Source organism: Herpailurus yagouaroundi, unplaced genomic scaffold, assembly GCF_014898765.1.
Source record: "Herpailurus yagouaroundi ecotype Mexico unplaced genomic scaffold, PumYag 159, whole genome shotgun sequence".
NCBI classification, from domain to species: Eukaryota; Metazoa; Chordata; class Mammalia; order Carnivora; family Felidae; genus Herpailurus; species Herpailurus yagouaroundi.
The window spans coordinates 83,039,749-83,049,305 of record NW_024412400.1 but is presented as its reverse complement, the minus strand read 5'-3'; the positions used below and the strand labels follow the sequence as shown (position 1 = coordinate 83,049,305).

The 9,557-nt window shown below is 34.5% G+C and overlaps 1 non-coding gene across 1 annotated transcript; it reads right to left on the bottom strand.

Moving 5' to 3' along the window:
• Nucleotides 1–2,940: 2,940 nt before the first annotated feature.
• Nucleotides 2,941–3,047, bottom strand: LOC121034298 (U6 spliceosomal RNA). Its single transcript, XR_005792366.1, has one exon. It is a non-coding gene; the product is annotated as a U6 spliceosomal RNA (small nuclear RNA).
• Nucleotides 3,048–9,557: the final 6,510 nt, after the last annotated feature.

Below are 9,557 nucleotides of genomic sequence, written 5' to 3'. Positions count from 1 at the left end.
GTTGGTTGCCTTTTAGTTTTGTTGGTTGTTTCCTTTGCTGTGCAGAAGCTTTTTATCTTCATAAGGTCCCAGTCATTCACTTTTGCTTTTAATTCCCTTGCCTTTGGGGATGTGTCGAGTAAGAGATTGCTACAGCTGAGGCCAGAGAGGTCTTTTCCTGCTTTCTCCTCTAAGGTTTTGATGGTTTCCTGTCTCACATTCAGGTCCTTTATCCATTTTGAGTTTATTTTTGTGAATGGTGTGAGAAAGTGGTCTAGTTTCAACCTTCTGCATGTTGCTGTCCAGTTCTCCCAGCACCATTTGTTAAAGAGACTGTCTTTTTTCCATTGGATGTTCTTTCCTGCTTTGTCAAAGATGAGTTGGCCATACGTTTGTGGGTCTAGTTCTGGGGTTTCTATTCTATTCCATTGGTCTATGTGTCTGTTTTTGTGCCAATACCATGCTGTCTTGATGATGACAGCTTTGTAGTAGAGGCTAAAGTCTGGGATTGTGATGCCTCCTGCTTTGGTCTTCTTCTTCAAAATTACTTTGGCTATTCGGGGCCTTTTGTGGTTCCATATGAATTTTAGGATTGCTTGTTCTAGTTTCGAGAAGAATGCTGGTGCACTTTTGATTGGGATTGCATTGAATGTGTAGATAGCTTTGGGTAGTATTGACATTTTGACAATATTTATTCTTCCAATCCATGAGCAGGGAATGTCTTTCCATTTCTTTAAATCTTCTTCAATTACCTTCATAAGCTTTCTATAGTTTTCAGCATACAGATCCTTTACATCTTTGGTTAGATTTATTCCTAGGTATTTTATGCTTCTTGGTGCAATTGTGAATGGGATCAGTTTCTTTATTTGTCTTTCTGTTGCTTCATTGTTAGTGTATAAGAATGCAACTGATTTCTGTACATTGATTTTGTATCCTGCAACTTTGCTGAATTCATGTATCAGTTCTAGCAGACTTTTGGTGGAGTCTATCGGATTTTCCATGTATAATATCATGTCATCTGCAAAAAGCGAAAGCTTGACTTCATCTTTGTCAATTTGGATGCCTTTGATTTCCTTTTGTTGTCTGATTGCTGATGCTAGAACTTCCAGCACTATGTTAAACAACAGCGGTGAGAGTGGGCATCCCGGTCGTGTTCCTGATCTCAGGGAAAAAGCTCTCAGTTTTTCCCCGTTGAGGATGATGTTAGCTGTGGGCTTTCCATAAATGGCTTTTATGATCTTTAAGTATGTTCCTTCTATTCCGACTTTCTCGAGGGTTTTTATTAAGAAAGGGTGCTGGATTTTGTCAAAGGCCTTTTCTGCATCGATTAACAGGATCATATGGTTCTTATCTTTTTTTTGGTTAATGTGATGTATCACGTTGATTGATTTGTGAATGTTGAACCAGCCCTGCATCCCAGGAATGAATCCCACTTGATCATGGTGAATAATTCTTTTACTATGCCGTTGAATTCAATTTGCTAGTATCTTATTGAGAATTTTTGCATCCATATTCATCAGGGATATTGGCCTGTAGTTCTCTTTTTTTACTGGGTCTCTGTCTGGTTTAGGAATCAAAGTAATACTGGCTTCATAGAATGAGTCTGGAAGTTTTCCTTCCCTTTCTATTTCTTGGAATAGCTTGAGAAGGATAAGTATTATCTCTGCTTTAAACGTCTGGTAGAACTCCACTGGGAAGCCATCTGGTCCTGGACTCTTATTTGTTGGGAGATTTTTGATAACCGATTCAATTTCTTCGCTGGTGATGGGTCTGTTCAAGCTTTCTATTTCCTCCTGATTGAGTTTTGGAAGAGTGTGGGTGTTCAGGAATTTGTCCATTTCTTCCAGGTTGTCCAATTTGTTGGCATATAATTTTTCATAGTATTCCCTGATAATTGTTTGTATCTCTGAGGGATTGGTTGTAATAATTCCATTTTCATTCATGATTTTATCTCTTTGGGTCATCTCCCTTTTCTTTTTGAGAAGCCTGGCTAGAGGTTTGTCAATTTTGTTTATTTTTTCAAAAAACCAACTCTTGGTTTAGTTGATCTGCTCTACAGTTTTTTTAGATTCTATATTGTTTATTTCTGCTCTGATCTTTATTATTTCTCTTCTTCTGCTGGGTTTAGGCTGCCTTTGCTGTTCTGCTTCTATTTCCTTTAGGTGTGCTGTTAGATTTTGTATTTGGGATTTTTCTTGTTTCTTGAGATAGGCCTGGATTGCAATGTATTTTCCTCTCAGGACTGCCTTCGCTGCGTCCCAAAGCATTTGGATTGTTGTATTTTCATTTTCGTTTGTTTCCATATATTTTTTAATTTCTTCTCGAATTGCCTGGTTGACCCACTCATTCGTTAGTAGGGTGTTCTTTAACCTCCATGCTTTTGGGGGTTTTCCAGACTTTTTTCTGTGGTTGATTTCAAGCTTTATAGCATTGTGGTCTGAAAGTATGCATGGTATGATTTCAAGTCTTGTAAACTTATGAAGGGCTGTTTTGTGACCCAGTATATGATCTATCTTGGAGAATGTTCCATGTGCACTCGAGAAGAAAGTATATTCTGTTGCTTTGGGATACAGAGTTCTAAATATATCTGTCAAGTCCTTCTGATCCAATGTCTCATTCAGGGCCCTTGTTTCTTTATTGACCGTGTGTCTAGATGATCTATCCATTTCTGTAAGTGGGGTGTTAAAGTCCCCTGCAATTACCACATTCTTATCAATAAGGTTGCTTATGTTTATGAGTAATTGTTTTATATATTTGGGCGCTCCGGTATTCGGCGCATAGACATTTATAATTGTTAGCTCTTCCTGATGGATAGACCCTGTCACTATTATATAATGTCCTTCTTCATCTCTTGTTACAGCCTTTAATTTAAAGTCTAGTTTGTCTGATATAAGTATGGCTACTCCATCTTTCTTTTGGCTTCCAGTAGCATGATAAATAGTTCTCCATCCCCTCACTCTCAAAAATATGGAACGCTTCACGAATTTTCGTGTCATCCTTGCGCAGGGGCCATGCTAATCTTCTCTGTATCTTTCCAATTTTAGTATATGTGCTGCCGAAGCGAGCACTCCATCCTTCAAACTTAAGCTGAAGCTGTCATTCAACTGCCTTTTTTAAAAATGCTAGTCCAGCATTCATTCCACTATACTCACAATAATAGTGTGAAGTTTGTTGCTGACAATTACCTACCTGTGAGCATCCCATTATGCTTTGTAATATAGACCCACCCCATGTAATATTTCTGTTTCATACGGAAGAAATAACAGACACTGATTCCTCAGGCTATCTCAGGTTGTCTGTCACAAACCAAAAGCAAGCCAGCTTTGACATCATGACCCAGGACAAGATATCCCTGAACAATCTGCCATGTGTGTGTTCATTCCAAGTCCTCCCCTCTTTGATGCTACAGTCTAAACTTAATCTCATAGCAGACATTCAATAAGCTCTACTTATGAATGGTCTTCTCATGGGGGATTATTGAGCTCTATAATACCAACATTTGTATTTAATGTTGTGATTGATAGTAAAATAATCTCTGCCTACTTTCACTAGAGAAAGTCGTGAAAATTTATACATTGAAGATAATGAACTGTATTCTTTATCAAGGCTATCCCTTAGGAGGAATAAAGGAAAAAACTGTCATGATTGTGTTATTACCTTTTGAAGAGTCAGAGTCCACAAGCTTTATTTGTTTAAAAAGTTGAGAATCAGCATTTTAAGTACAGAAGAGAAATAATATTCCTCAACTTACAAGAATATCATAGAGAAATCCCCCCCAGTCTAGTTTTACACCAATTTTTTGAAGCACCACCCTCTACTCAAAACCAGAAGACATGTGTTGCCTTTACAAATCACAAGTTTCTAGTTCTGTAGGTTTCTCATGTTACTTAGTTTACGTACAAGACACTCTCTATTCTACCTTCCCTTCTTGAATGTTTAAAGCCACCGTTAAGGTACCCCTAAAAAGCAAGCCATCATCTCTGAACTCTCAAAATGCTGGCAGAGCATCTCTCATGGTCTTCATTACATTCAGACCTGTGGATAGTCATTATGCACATGCCTTTTCTAATACACTTGAAGCTCTGTAAGGATAGGATTTGTCTATGTATCTCTCGAAGGATTTGTACAGTCATATTCAACTTATTGGTTCAAAATGGGGAGTGAAGTCAGATATTTAACTGACCCAGATTCTTTCTTTGGACTACACCGGATTAAAAAAATTTTTTAACAAAAAAAAAAAAAAAAAAAAGAAGGTAGAAAATAAGCTAACAAACACACAGAAACTCTAAGTTCTGAGTTTCCATTTCAGAATATTACTTCATGCATATTGTCATCATTAATCCATTATCTGAAGGCCAGCTAACTATTGTGGCTATAGGATTTTAAGACTTGTTTTATTATTATTGCCTTTTTGGACCCCACAAATAAAACATTTAATTACAAAAGAGACAGAGCACATATGTTAATTTAAATCTAATCATAGTTTAAGTGGGCTTAACTGACTTTTTTTTCTTTTTACACAAAATACAGACTAAATTCACAAGCAATTTTCAGTTGTCAAGTTGTAAGCCAAGATGATTCATCTTCTGACTGCTATAAAGCATTAAGGATCATGAGTACTCATTGTGGATTAACAGTCTACAGCAAGGCAAAAGAAGACCATAAGAGACTCTTGAATATAGAGAACAAACTGAGGGTTACTGGAGGGAGGAGGTGGGGAAATGGGCTAAATGGGTGATGGGCATTAGGGAGGTCACTTGTTGGAATAAGCACTAGGTGTTATGTGTAAGTGATGAATCATTGGGTTCTACTGAAACCAACACTACACCGTACGTTAACTAACTTGAATTTAAATAAATAAAGTAAAAATAAATAAATACAAAATAAAATAGAGAAAAAGCACATATTGATTATTTAGATTAGTATAATCACTGAGAAGCTGGACATTATTACATCTTACTCTCACATTTAGAGAGAAAAGGAACTGCCACTGAAGAGAAAAGGAACTGAAATGGAATTTAGCCCCATTTAATTTATCTTTACTGAACTCCATAAAGCATCCTTCTAGACATTCATTAGGGTAAGTTCTTCTAAGGTCAGACTTTTCTCCCAACTTCTGAAAGTCAGTACAATTCAAATTAATAATTTCCACAGATGTTCTCTATTGCAAAACTCTTCTCAAGTGGGCCATGTATCCGTGCAGTTTTTACCACATCTTATTTGGCTAGGAGGCAAAAATCATAAATTGGCAAAAAAAAAAATAGGGCATATATAATGTATATTAAGCATTATCTTCAGATGATTTGTATATTTCAGCATTTATATATTTTGCAAACATAAATTACTATCTAATTTTTATTCATTATTCCTAAAGCACTCCATGGTATTTCAATTCCCTGCTTATTGAGGTAGATTAGTCATTTATTTTAAGGGACACAAATAACTGGCATTAGAATTTTAAGCCTCTAAACTCCTGTCTGCTTACCTATGCTGTCTCTCATTTAAATTTTCACATTCAGGAAATTTGTATTGTATCTGAAATAATAAGTTGACCCATATAGAATTCTTTTGATAATTTTAAGCAAAAAAAAGGATGATTGCATTCATGTGTGTGTATTTCTGTGTGTGTGTTTTGAGTTATATTGCAGTGTGTGGGGTGGAATTTGAAGAGGGGAACATAAATACAAGTATAGACTATATCCAAAATATATATATTTAGAAATATTTGGATGAATTCTTCTCAAGTGTTAGAGAAAATACAGAACCAACTTCAAATAAGTACTTTGATTAAAGTAAATGTCAAATTACTTTTGCATTTTTGCTAATTAGAGCAAACTTCTTAAAAGTTAATTGTGACATATTCAGACCTTTTGAAATTTATTCCAATGTTTTCACCTTCTCAAGTAATGGAAATACATCTTTAGGAAACTCAGAATCTCAAATTTAAATAAAACAAAATATACACATGGTAGGCACCAAGTGCCCTACTGATGGAAATAGATATGAAAGAGAAAACCCAGAGGTGTTTTCTGATATTTGTGGAAAACTGAAACATGCATGCCTGGAACATTAAATAAATGTAAAAATGTAACAGTATCATTCTACTAAAAGAACTGTGAAGTCCTCTTTAACTCTTGGAGTCCAAGTTTTCATACTTCTGAAAGGCAGAGGTTTACAGTGAGTGTCAGGGTTACTTATAGAATTTTAGACTTTTCAAATGGGAAGGTGCTCTGAGTTAATACAGGAATTGTTAGAGATAAATGTAAGTGAAGATGTAAAACTAGAAGTAGACAGAGTACTCAGTAAACTTTTGATTAGGACTTTTGCTGAACAGTGTATACTTAATACTTTGGGAGGCTAATGCACAATGGGGGAAGCCCCTAGTAGACTGTTAAATAAAGCTGAGAATCCAATAGCTATATCAGTCAACCATTACCCTTCCCTAGCACAGTCATAACAAAATGCAAGGAAGATTATCTTTGTAACCAATGGAGCAAGAGGGGAAAAAAACCAAAATCAGCATATTTATCTCTGGGATGTTGCACATATAAGTCAACCATCAATATGAACTGCAACTCAAATTCACATCACCTGAATGGTCAAGTGGAAAAAAAAATTCACTCTGTTTAAGGTTGTGGAGGGACTCCTAGTGGTTCTAGGCCACTTGAAGAAGAAAACTTAATTCATCTCTGAAGTTTACTAGGTTTCCAAATAGTCCTATAAATAATTTCAAGCAAATTAAGCAACTCATAGTACAAATAACTAAGCAAACAAGGAAAAATATACAATAAATAAACCCAGAAGAAACAGACTCAAAATTATATCACTTAATTAGGCCCAGATGTTTATTAAGTTTACAAATATAGAAGTACTGAAAACTATAGACAATTATTTAAAAATCACCAAACCATAGAATTTCCAGAAATAAAAAAAAATCTTCAAGAATCCCAAATAAAATTCAATAGAAGTAATTAAATAGGAGATTAGACACAGTTAAAGAAAGAATTAGTGAATTGGATAAATAGCACTAAAATGAAAGCTGTGAGAGGTTAAGACAGACAAGTTCTAAAACATTTTTATTGGAGTTTTAGGAAGAAATAAGAGATTGGAAGAGTGTTAAGAAAGAATGGGTAAGTATAATAATGAATTGATGAAAGAAACTAATCCACAGATTCAAGAATTCTAGCCAATTCCATATATGATTATAAAACAATATCCACACTTAGACATTTAATCTGAAGTATAAGAAGAAATAAAGCTCACACAAATGGTAAATATGTGGATAAACTAAATGTGCATTAACTACATAAAACAATGTTGTTTTATGCATTAAAAATTACAGGATGAAAATGTACAACAGTAGGTCAGGAATGAGGGTAAATAAAATAAAAATGTCCTAATTCCCCACATTGTTGGGAAAAGTTAATTTTATACATTGGCGAGTTAATTGTATATTTTATATAATTTCTAGGTATCATTGAAAGATTACTAAATGCATAAGTTGAAAACCAGTGTAGGAAAAAATGAAACAATAATGATAAAATGATAGATACAGAAAACATAAGAAAGATAAAAAGGCAAGAAAGGAAATGAAAGACAGTATACAGAAGAAACAGGGTAAAATATTAAATATAAACCCAAATATCTGTTGTTAAAATATTTAGAAATAAAAGCATTTTATGTGTAATTAAGAAATTGTTAGACTGGACAGAAAACAAATTCAATCTGTAATTGCTATTTATAAAAAGATGATGTATAATATATGGACACTGAAGGACAGAAAGCAAAACATGGAGGAAATCTTCCCATATAAATAATAACTAAAAGAAAATTGATAGGCTATTTTAAGTTTGAATGAAATGGATTTCAAGGAAAAAGGTATTGTTTAAATGTGAAAATAATCACTTCATAACAATTAACACTTATTTCACAGGGAAGTTATAACAAGTTTAAATTTGTAAGCTCTCAGTAACGTAGCCTCAAAATAAATAAGCCAAAATTGATGAGATCACAAGAGGAAATAGACAAATCATAGTGGGGAGTTTTTTTTTTTTTAATATTTATGGATTTATTTTTGAGAGAGAGAGAGAGAGCAGTGAAGAGGCAGAGAGAGAGGGAGACAAAGAATCCATAGCGGGTTCCACACTGTCAGCACAGTGCCTGTCATGGGGCTCGAACTCATGAACCATGAGAGCATGACCTGAGCTGAAACCATGAGTCAGATGCTTAACCAACTAAGCCACCTAGGTGCCCCCACAGTGGAGAGTTTTAACACACTTTCTCAGAAACTGATACAACAAACACACATTTCAGTAAGGATATGGAAATTGTTAACAGCATGATCAACAGAATGAACTTAATGGATATATATTGGACACTGCATACAATAACAATACAATACAGAGATCGACACATACAGTTGTGTAGACAATTCATCACACCAGTCAAAAAGAGGCTACATTCATTGAATAAATATGAATGGTGCTCCCTGCCATTGTACAAGAAACAAAAAGCAAGACACTACATGATAGCACTACACTTGTTCAAAATACATAGTGAAAACATGAAAACTAGGCCATATTCTTGACCATTTGCTTGTTATCCAATTGATTCCAAAGAATAGTCAAGTCTAAACTCCTGGGTTAGGAAATTCCAGTCTTAAGTTACTTCAGAATGAACATCGTATCTAATCCATAAGGCATTATCTTTATGAGGCATGATGTTGGTATTATTTATATGCAAATGCTAAGTGAAGAGCATTGGTATCTATAGTCCAAACTTTTGAGTTGAACATATCTGCATGAATAATAATGACCAGATTTTAAATTTATTATTGCTGTCTAGGAGAAATTTAGATAACAATAGAATATACAAGAGACCATCACACTGTGGGGAGCTTGCAAAGCAAAGCTTATAATTTGGGGCTTGATTTTATATATACTAAGCAGCACATAAAGTTTTCATGGCAGGGTATTAACATGTGCAAAGTAAGTATTTTAGAAAATCTGGGACATATTACATAGTGAAGAAACTGGAAGGAAAGCAAATCAGTGAAGAAGCCATTATAATACCTGCATGGCTTAGCTAGGTTGTAGTTCTTGATGGTAAAAGGACATAGTCTAGCTTGAATAAATAAAAATTAGCCTCACATAACTTTGAGAAAAACATTTAATGTTAACAATCTATTATAAATAAAAGAGAATATTCATACCAATTGGCAGCAAAGAGAAACATTTGGTTTATAAGAAGATAGTAACCATCAAAGTAAGATACTCCTCAATCAGCTGAGAATGCATCAGGTCAATTTGAATAGAAGAGAGACAGTACATCTTCCTAGTGACCTAGTCTACTTTGTCTTTAACAGAGAATAGGCTCAAAAATGGTGTAACTCTGGAACATTCCAAATAGGGACCAGTCCATTGGCAAATACATCTCTTTTGGGTTCTTTATATAAATAACTGACACTCATGTCCATACTACTAACTAACTAAAATAAAAATGTATATTCTCAAGATGAGAATAAAAGTATTACTGTATCAATAGTTTCCTATCATATAAGCAAAGAAGGATAAGAGGAG